The sequence below is a fragment of the Silurus meridionalis genome, chromosome 27 (genome assembly GCF_014805685.1).
Source record: "Silurus meridionalis isolate SWU-2019-XX chromosome 27, ASM1480568v1, whole genome shotgun sequence".
Classification (NCBI taxonomy): domain Eukaryota; kingdom Metazoa; phylum Chordata; class Actinopteri; order Siluriformes; family Siluridae; genus Silurus; species Silurus meridionalis.
The window spans coordinates 8,872,506-8,883,097 of NC_060910.1; positions in this window are offsets into that span (position 1 = coordinate 8,872,506).

The following is a 10,592-nucleotide window of genomic DNA, read 5'->3' on the forward strand; positions in this document are numbered from 1 at the left end:
TGGGCCGTTTAGATTTCACAAGATAAATTTGACAAATCATCTTTTTCTTTTCTTTTTTTCTTTTCTCCATTCATTTCTAGTGGAGATGAAGCTGGGACACTTCTTAATCCACAAGCCAGAATGGCCTTGTTTGTCTTAATTGTGTTTTATGTGTGGCTGTTCTACTGTTTTATTTATTATTTTCTTGTTAGTTTGTGTTTAATAAATAAATGTTGAGGGAAATTATCATTTTTTGTTTCTTTTTTTTTTTTTGTATTATTATTCATCATAGTGTTCTTGATGATTAGAAATTTTCTGATTTGAATATTCTGAATTTGGCTTTGTGTTTATTTGACCATGTTATTCCCACACACATATGCAGGTTTCCCTGTTTAATAGTTATGTATGCAGCTGTGTCCTCTGAGTTGCGGATAAAAGTCAGTGCTGGTGGAAAACACCTGAATACCGACTCATGTGCGTGCACACTTCTGCCAAGACCTTACAACATAGTCAGAGTGACACATGGTATCAAATAAATACTGTCAATAAGGCATCTATCATGGGTTCTTTTTTTAAATGACAAGGCAAGAACCAAAGTTACAAGTGTAACCAATGTTTTGTTTTGCCCCCTCTTGCTGAGGGAAGGGAAATGATGATCTCACACACCTCTAAATGATAACTATAAAGAGATGATGCTCCCTGGCTTTCTGTCTAAAGGCCATAGTGATTGCATTCACCACCCAGTAGGCCAGCGTCAGCCTAAACTAGGGACCCATTTAGTGGCAAAGGAAATCAGGATCAGATGGTCAGTCTGTTGGTAAGAGACTGAAGGTAAGTAGTAGTTTGCGTACCCAGTACGGCAAAGAACACTTCTCATACTCAGTGTTTGATATAACTAGTGCATACAAGTCCCAATTCTTTTTGAAGCAACTGGCAGTCAAAAATTAAAGGTCTATACCCACGGACACGGGTGACCTGCCTGAGGACAAACAGGACACTGTGGACTAGTTGCTAAATACTGTGCACCACAGGAGAAATCATTGTTAGAGGAGCAAAAGTATAGAGTAGAAGAGGAAAGGGGAAGCTCATCATGTCCTGCTAGGTTGTCTATCTCTGCCATGGAGAACTACAGTCAGCAATGACTTTCCTCAGCTGTACTCAGCTAAAACTGCTGAGTACAGACAGTGATTTTATGGATGCACGTGCCATATCAAACATTATAAAGCAGATGGGTTTCCCTTAGGAGGCGAGGCCAGGCAGGGAAGTTGTATCCCTTTTGGATTGGTCCTGTTGTGAAGATTAAAGAGTTTCTTTGCAAGTTTTAGATTTGACTTTGTGTTACTTTGATGGTTGATTAGAGCTGATCAAGCACAACTGATTAGCTGATTATAGCACAACTGTCTCAAAAGCAGTAAAACATTGAAGGCCACATGAACCACTTCTTAATTCCAGCTAGTTGTATTTCCATCCTAATACATCACTCCCCAGGGAAGTGTTCATACTGATCATATCTTTTCATGAAGCCCCATTCACAATTAGACCACTCTGGATAGATATGCTCTCTTGTAATTTAAGTGCTTGTGTCCATCCAGCCCAGTCTCACAATATTTTGTGATATAGTCACGAAATGTAATCTATTGATTGGTGTTCATAGATACAAATTTCCCTTTTTTTAGTATCACTGAGGACGACTTTCTATATAATGTATTTTAATAGGAAGTATTTTTGGTGCCTTTGCCAAAGTTTTCTTTATGCCACAAGATTTTTATGTTCAAGCACAACATTTAAGCAGGAGATTTTATCCTTGTTTTTATTGCTTTATATTCAGTAGGCCACTCGCTATTATTACCATCATCAGTGGTTTCTTCCAGTCCAAATACAGTAAATATATTATCCTGGTTATCCTCATTAATCTGCGTTAATTAAATACACACATTTAATACGTTATAACCCTCACCCTTACCCTAACTGTATATTTTCTGCCTATTTCTTTGATAAAAATTGAGAAAAAAGATAACCTTTAGCATTTCTGTCAGCATTTCCCATGATCTTCTACCGCTGTTGCTATGGAGAGGGAGCCAGGTGATGGCAGTCGTGCTGAATGAAACGGGGAAATTCGTGTTCATGAACACGAATCAATAGATTAAAGTTTGTGAATATATCACGAAATGCCGTGAGACTGTGTTGGTCCATCAATGGAGTTTGAGGTTCAGCAAGCCCACGGTTGCTTACTACTGTGGCTACTATAATCAATACTGACCACTACCAGTACCACACATGGTAATGTGCCTGGGATTCATCATATTAACTAGAACTTAGAAAGTAGACTCAGGTGAGTGAAGGTCTGTTTAAACCCCCTAAATCTATTAGTAAAATCATTGTGCTGTGCAATAGTGAATTCTGTCACAACTAGATTTCTGATGACTCCATTTGCATTGCTTTTTTCAAGCTTTACTTTGGCTGCCACCATCTTAAGAATGGCTGCAAAGGCTAAATCAAAGCCTGTCAGCACTGCATACAAGCTAGCAGGCTACCCCAGAGACTTCTTTGGATGCTTCTGAGGTTAAAGCTGAACATGGTGGTCCAAATGCTCGGTCATTATTATCTGTGAAGCACATAGTATGATGTGTGGAAACATATATATATAATATCCAGGAACACATCACAGGGGCACCTTTCATGAATAGAAGTCTAGAGTTTAATCTGATAGGAATACAATGGGAGACAAGTTGCTTAGTGAAATTTAATAGACACAATATTGCAAACAAGGATAAAAAACAATACAAAGCGGTGAGATGCAAAGCATCTAATGGCATTCTATATACAGCACCATATACCATGCCACTGAAAAAGAAGAGTATGAGAGGAAAATATTCCAATGGATAGAGGACAGGTTTTTTCTGTAGCTCAAGTCGTGGTCACATGCTACCAGTTTAATAGCTCCATGTTGTGTACATGTGATTTGATTTGTATGAGCCAACAACAGCAATTGACAAATGGCCAAATATAGAATTTATTGCAATTAATAATCACTATTGCCTCACTATGCATCTTAATTAAAAAGATCCCATCATGTTTTAGACTACCCCTGACAGACAGGAGGACTGTGTGCCTTACTAAGGACCTAGCCCCTATATAAATTACAAGCAAATTGCCTAATCTACATGAATGTAAAAGGTAATAAGTGTAGCTACAAATAAATCGGCAAAGCTAGGTAGATAACTAATTATGTTTTTTATTTCTACTACATCCTAATAACTTTTGAATGTTAATGATGGTTATCCTCTGGCAACATATAGTTCCTTCTTAAATGAATTCCATGGTAATATTTATTCAATTTTGTGCATATAGTGTGGTGGTTTTTATAAGCTGTTACTGATACTCTATGCAACAGGTAAAAGAATAGATTCCACAGAGTGAAAAGCATTCCTGTACTCATTTAAGATATGCCTTTGTACTATTGTTGATATGACCTGGAAGATCGGAGCTCTCCTTTTACTCAGTCTTCGGATCAATGAGACAGATTCCAAAACAAACAGTCAGAGAAGGGCTTTTCTTCTTTTGAGAGGGCTCTATTCACATCAACCATCTTCACCGAAGCCCACCCTGCAGCCTTTTCAGGACCATCATTCCCAAGTACTTGAATTTAACAGGAGCGTTCAAAAAAAAAAAAGTTTTTCAAACGGCACTTTTAAAAGCTATTCATTGTCTAGAGTAGATAATGAGGACTTGATGATTGGGCTGTTTCTGTTGAAAGAGAGAAAACAAATACATGGAAGTTGGCATAATGGCTGACCTCACCTTGCTCTCTTTGTATTAAATGAATATTAGAAGTACACTTGAGTCTTATCAGCCTGGCAGCCTTGTATTTCCATCATGGGAGTGAATTAAATTTGATTGATTATATAAATGACCATTAAATAAAATCTATTAGAGAGTCGGATTTTTTATTTTGCATTTTTTTCAAGATAGGTGTGACAAAGGTTTCTCTATAGACATTTTTTCTGCATAATCTATATTCCATTCACTGTGCAGGCGAATGCTTAACAACTGTCTAGATAACTGTAGGAAAAAGATATTCCAGTTGCTAACATGACACAATTTCTTTTAATTTACTGTCATATATTATTTGATATGCCAGTGTCAAAAATACTTTGCTGTATGTGCTGGTGTAAATGGTACCACCACAACACGATATTTTACACCAAATTAAATTTTCACAGATTCTGAAAGCTCAAAGCATGCTTGTAGAGCTGTATTCTAGTAGTTGCCCATACCAAATGATTGACCCACTGCTGTGTTATATGTCATGTAATTATATCGAGTAGGACAGTGAATTTCTCATGCCATATATAATTGTGGAAAATAAGGGCAGGCGAACTGCTGCATGAGAAAAATGTCAGTTGAACTGCTCTGACAAAAAGACAGAAAAAGCGGATTTTGATCAGATTACACTGCCCCCTTGTGATCAAACCTGTATGCAGCAGGGTCACAAATGAAAAAGTTATTATTTGTTGTATTTCTTTCTTTCTTTTTCTTCCTCATTACAATAAAAATATTCGAACGTTTTAATAAGAAGACTAATCTTTTTATGATAAAAAAAATCAAATAAATTCATTTATTTGGCAATATGACAAATGAATGATTAGATTTTTAAAAGTCTTATTTGCACTTGAAAACAGTATGTGACCAGAACCGGGGTCAAGGTGAGAAAATATCAATCTGAAAAAGTAAAAAAAAAAAATAACTTTGATATTCAATATTATATGAGCAGCAATGTAGCAGGCTTTTAATAAAATACTCAATAGAAATCTTTGTTAATTCTGTCTCTAATCGTGTCTTTGGGAGAAATTTAGTCATAACTCATGCGTAAAGGTGTTATAAGAGGCTAATTATCTTTGGTCAGTGGTGTACTAGATGGTGTAGCTCATTTAAACCTCTGTGGCCTTTTATGTGTCCCTCGAGCTTTTATTTAAGCTTTGGCCAGCAGTCCAAGGGCAGCAAGGGTCAGTAGCCAGTCAATTGGAGGCCTCCAGGGACACTGAGATTCCAGCAGTCTTGCTAGAGGCTGTGTGTCAGGCAGTGTTTATAGATCTTAGCGTGGACTAAATGTCCTCATAAGGATAGAAATATCTGACAGTTTTGGCCTAGAGGGGATGTTTAGCTGATCCCCATGAGAAAAGGTTTCTACAATTATATACATAAAACAAAATGAGTGAAAAAGTTTGTTTTTTGATCATCAGATTTAGGATTAAGATAGTATTAATTAACTGCAATAATCACCAGTGGAAAAGCCTCGCAAGAATAACAAGACAAAACGTGTGTATGTGTGCACGTGAGTGTGTGTGAGCACCAAGTAGAAGAAGCTAACAGGCCTATCTTGCACCGAAAATATATGACTTCTCACAAAATCAGATTGCACAAGGCTAAAAATGACAGAAATGATTTCTTGCTTCTCGTAAAAAAGAGGAATTTTATTGTTACTAAAAGATACATCTGCGCAAGCAGAATCTGAAAATTGAGCCATTTCTCGATTGGTGTCAATGTGTTCTGTTTAAAAATGTCCGTTAGAGGGAAAGTCAAGCTGAAAAATAGCCCCTGATTTCGTTTTTTTTTTTGGGTCTTAGCTATTATTTGTAAAAGGGAAATGCCCATTAGCTATGAAAAGCCAGCATCGTTTATCTCACAATATGCGGCTGTAAATTGTGGCATTATCTGAGGAGAACAGAGCTGGGATATTAGAATTAGAAAGAACCTAAGATGTATTCGCGACGCATACATTACTGCCACAATGTGTGTCTAAGAAGAAGAAATAAACCCTTAGTCATTGCTGCTTGAAAGAACGGCCTCAGCTTTGAGATTTACTTCCGCATTCATTGACATGGCTCTGCCGTGCCTGGCTGTTTGCTGCGGCGCTCTTGTTGCTGCTGGAGACCGCGTGCGCTGCGTGTGTGTCTCGTAGCATCCCGGCATGCTGCAGGAGCTGCGGCCCCATAAGTCAGAGGCGAAGGTGAAAGGCGGGATGTGGCCTCTGCATGCCGTCCTGAGAAAGAATAATAATAATAAAAAAGAGAAATGGAGGAAAATAAAGAGTTTTGTGTTAGCATTTCTCTCTGCGAGGGGCTCTGTCTCTGTGTAAAGTAAAGAAAAGATGCTTTTCTGTAGGGCACGGGATGTGCGTGCTTTAAGCAGGGGCCCTCCTCCTCCTCATTTCACTAAAGCGAGCCCATTTAGCAAACGCCGTGCCCATGTTACCTAGCAACAGTTTAATTAAAATGGCATCAGCGACCTGGGAGCCTTTTCTGCGAAAAGCAGCTTCTCGATTTGGACCTTATTCCCCCTTTTCTTTCAAATCGTATGCAAACAGCATATTTATATTTACACCTTTTTACCCTCTGATTTGGCACAAATTTATATTCTCGGTTTATGCAAATTAATTAAAAATACCTACGGAAGCTTCATGTGCTACAAAAAAATAAATTGTGAATTGAACAAACAATAAATTCCACCTAGATTCATGTTGAACAAATACTAATCTTTTTCTCTTTCGGTTTTCGCAATAACAAAGTAATTGCAGATAAATCATCAGAAGACCAGCCAGTGATTGCACAGATTTTATCTAAAAGAAAATAAATAAAAAGGTTACAGGATATTACATTTATTACAATGGATCTTGCCCACACTAATAATATTCTTAAGAAATATGGTTAAGTTAAAAGCAGATTTTAAGAAATATGGAAAGTTATAGATAGATAGATAGATAGATAGATAGATAGATAGATAGATAGATAGATAGATAGATAGATAGATAGATAGATAGATAGATAGATAGATAGATAGATAGATAGATAGATGGCATATTATCAATATTTATATCCACATCAGTATATTTATATTCACTCACAAAGAAAAAAAAAAGAAAAAGCTTTTAAATGTGGAGCAGTAACGCAGGATAAAACATGTTTAACATGGCAAAATAAGAAAACGCATTTTATAATTGCAAGGTCTCCAACCTTGAAAGTTACTCAGAGAGTGTCACTTTCACCAAATTGATGTGAGAATACACACTGCCATCGGCTGCTCCTTGTCCTAAAAAGGTGATGAAGGAGAATTTTAGATCAGGCCGTAGGAATGATGGAACCTAATTTTAACTATTTCTCCAGAGACCTCTTCTTTTCGGTGCCGTAAATGACTCTGTACTTTCTATTTGCATTTTGTCAACCTGAAGTTTTCTAAAACATGCAAGCCAGATATTTTCTATATAACTGATTTTTTTTAATCGGGTTTATTTATCAAACCTAAGACATTTGTTAATTCACACGTGATGAGGTGCGAACTGTGTTGCTTAAACTAATCTATGCATGTGAATCATTAATTCTTGATATCCTTCATTCAGACATAGTAATTTAAGCATTTAAATTGACTTATGATCAGATACCTTTTTACTTTTTTGATCCTGTAATGAACATTGTCAAATTATAGTCTGTTAATAAAATATTTACTGAATTGCTCTCAAAGACTTCAGGCTATAATAAATATCCCGTGACTGATAAACACCAGTAATATCTCATTTGAAGTTTTTAATTTTATGTTAACAATTATGGAGGTGCTGGGTGGGAAAGTACGCTCATGAATGTAGGTATCAGGTCTGAACTGTTTCTCCAGACACACATCTTCACTCTCACTCTCACACTCACAATGCTCACAATGATCACGGTACGTCCTTCATACCGATGGCAGACAATAGGTAGCGCCTAAGGCCATATGCCGGGCCTCTTGATGCAGGTTCGTCTGCATGGCCATGTGTGGGAAAAGAGGGTCTTTCGTCTGGGCCAGACGTAAAAGGTCAAAAGGGTGTACTAAAACCAGACTCTGAGGTGGTGTTGATTAACCATTTAGAAAAATTATTATTTATAGAACAGGGAGGAAACTCTGATGAACATAAGAAAATAGAGTGAATTTATGATTTGTGTCTAATAATTAGCAAGCCTGTCTGAGAATGGAGAGCATGCACCAAGAATTTCTTTACAGGTGACTAAAATTTTATTTTTAATGAGAAAATCTTAAATAATATCAATAATAATAATAATAATAATAATCATCATCATCATAATAATAATAAATCAAAGCTTATTTATTATTATTATTATTATTATTATTATTATTATTATTATTATTATTATGGCAACCGAAATGATATTTAGTTATTTTAAAACCGACAATTTAATATGGATAAAAAGTATTTAAATGTATATGAATATTATATATATATTAAATATGGATAATCGGTATTATAAACTGGAATTTAAATGGCACCACAAAAAAAGACAACAGCTTTATGCTGTTAGAAAATAATGCTATCAGGTGAAGAAATCAAGATATACATTAAACTAGATTTTTATATTCAGGACAGGCTTTCTTCACCATCCTTCCCCCACACCACTAAACCCACCATTTCTCCCATGATTACTATGCATATACCCCTCTCACCATAGCATGCATTAATTAGCGTGCAGATAACTAGAGGTCCCTCACATTCACAGCCTGAGACTCTTTCATTAACATGACAGTGGCCATACACTTACGTGCTCCTCCGTGCTTCCATTCTGGGGGCCACTGATTTAAAAGCGGGCCCCTTAGACACAAATCCTCAAGTCATTTTTTTTCATTCTCATCCTCATTTGGCTTTGCTCTCATTACCTGTTTGTTATCTGTTCATCAAACTCTATTCCAGCTAGTTCCAACTACATAATAACATTTTATTAACACATACTTAATCTTATGTGAACCTCACATATGGATTCTCATTGCAACATGCTTGACTGAATATGAATACAATAACGACAACAAAAACAGGGTTAGTGTTAGACTTTATGCCACATTTTACATTTCAGTTTTAAAATGACCTTCCTTGTTCTAATCCTCTCGCTTTAATAGCTTTAGATGTTCCTCAAATAGACCAGCTCCCTGGTTCTTGCACCCTCCCCGTCTCTTTCTGGAGCGATCCTGACTTCAGTACCTGATTGGGAGCCAGCTATACTAGCTCAGCTCGACGGGGCCTTGCTCTAATTTCAAGGTAAAACATCTCATTAGCCCTGGCCCTTGAAAGACGCCCGGACCATCTCATATTCAGTTACGCATTCACTTTGAATAAAGCGTGAGAGGCAGAGAGAAAGGGAGGACCAGGCGAGAGTGGTTCTTTTTTCTACCTGAGAGGAAAGGAGCGAGAAGGCCTGCTGAGGCCTCGGTAATTTCAGCATGGCTCGAGGATAAAAAAGCTTTCCAAACAGAAAAAGGCAGAGACCTCTCAGGTTTGAGTTCAGTTAGTGCAGCTGTGAAATGGTTACTGTTGTATGAATAGCATTGTATTGTTAATGTCTACGTAGTCCTTTCTGTAGTTAATTAATATCAGGAGGCTAATAAAAGTGCTAATAGGTTACACTGATAAAAAACTATTGCTGGTATTGTTACACAGAAGAATTATTGTAGCTTATCTACAGTCTATTTAATGTGTTTTTCTACACTTTAATACAAGTGTATTGGTACTACAAAATTATATACATTTTTGACAAACTCTGATTTTATATTTTGTGATTTTTGTTTTATTTATTGTTGTTAATTTATTTGGGGATGAATAAAATCTGAATAATCTGTAGAGTGATTGCATTTCTTAGAAATCCATATGGTGGACCTCAATTCAGTCGACAAAGGTTCAGTTCTTCAGTAGTTAATATTGCTGTTGTATATATATATATATATATATATATATATATATATATATATATATATATATATATATATATATATATATATATAATTTATTTATTTATTTATTTTTTGCAGTTAATATATATATATATATATATACATACAGTGTATATATATGTCAATTACAAAAATTAATTTGGTAATATTGGTAAATAAGTGGTATTTAATCTTTTGGAACATTTGACATGCTTGAAGGAGATAATAACAAGCAAACACGATTATTTTATATCATACAGTATATACTAGAAAAAGATATAAGCATTTATACGTAAATACCTAACATTAACTGATGTATTAATTTTAATGCATTGCCATCAGTACTGATGCAATGACATTCATTTGATTGAACTGCTATAAATTATGTTTTTGCTCATTTTTTTTTCCACAAATAATACACACTGCAGTCTATTAGAAATATAATACTTAATTTTACGCTTTAAAAACATTTTCTTAACTAATACTGTATACAACATTGTCAAAAAATAACACTTGCTATTCACACCCATTCCTAATTTTATAGATTTTAGTGCAGGCATGCTGGGATTGGACTCTCGTCCTCCCTGTAACGTTATACATTAAGGGTAAAGTTCTTTGCTTAAACTTGCCTTGCTATGGTTGTTTACTGCTGCATCTAATGATCTGTCTCTTAGAGAGAGCTGAGAGAAAGGAGCCTCTTTTAATGAGGACTCACTCAGAGGAAAGGCCAGCAAGGGTTGACAGGGCTAGGGCGGCTACATGGCAAAGCTGATTCAAAGCACTATATAGGCTATTAAAGCTTTTCTACATGTGCCGAGTCATTTATTAACTCTGATTACTGTGTAAATGAATAGCAAGGGAGGAAGATT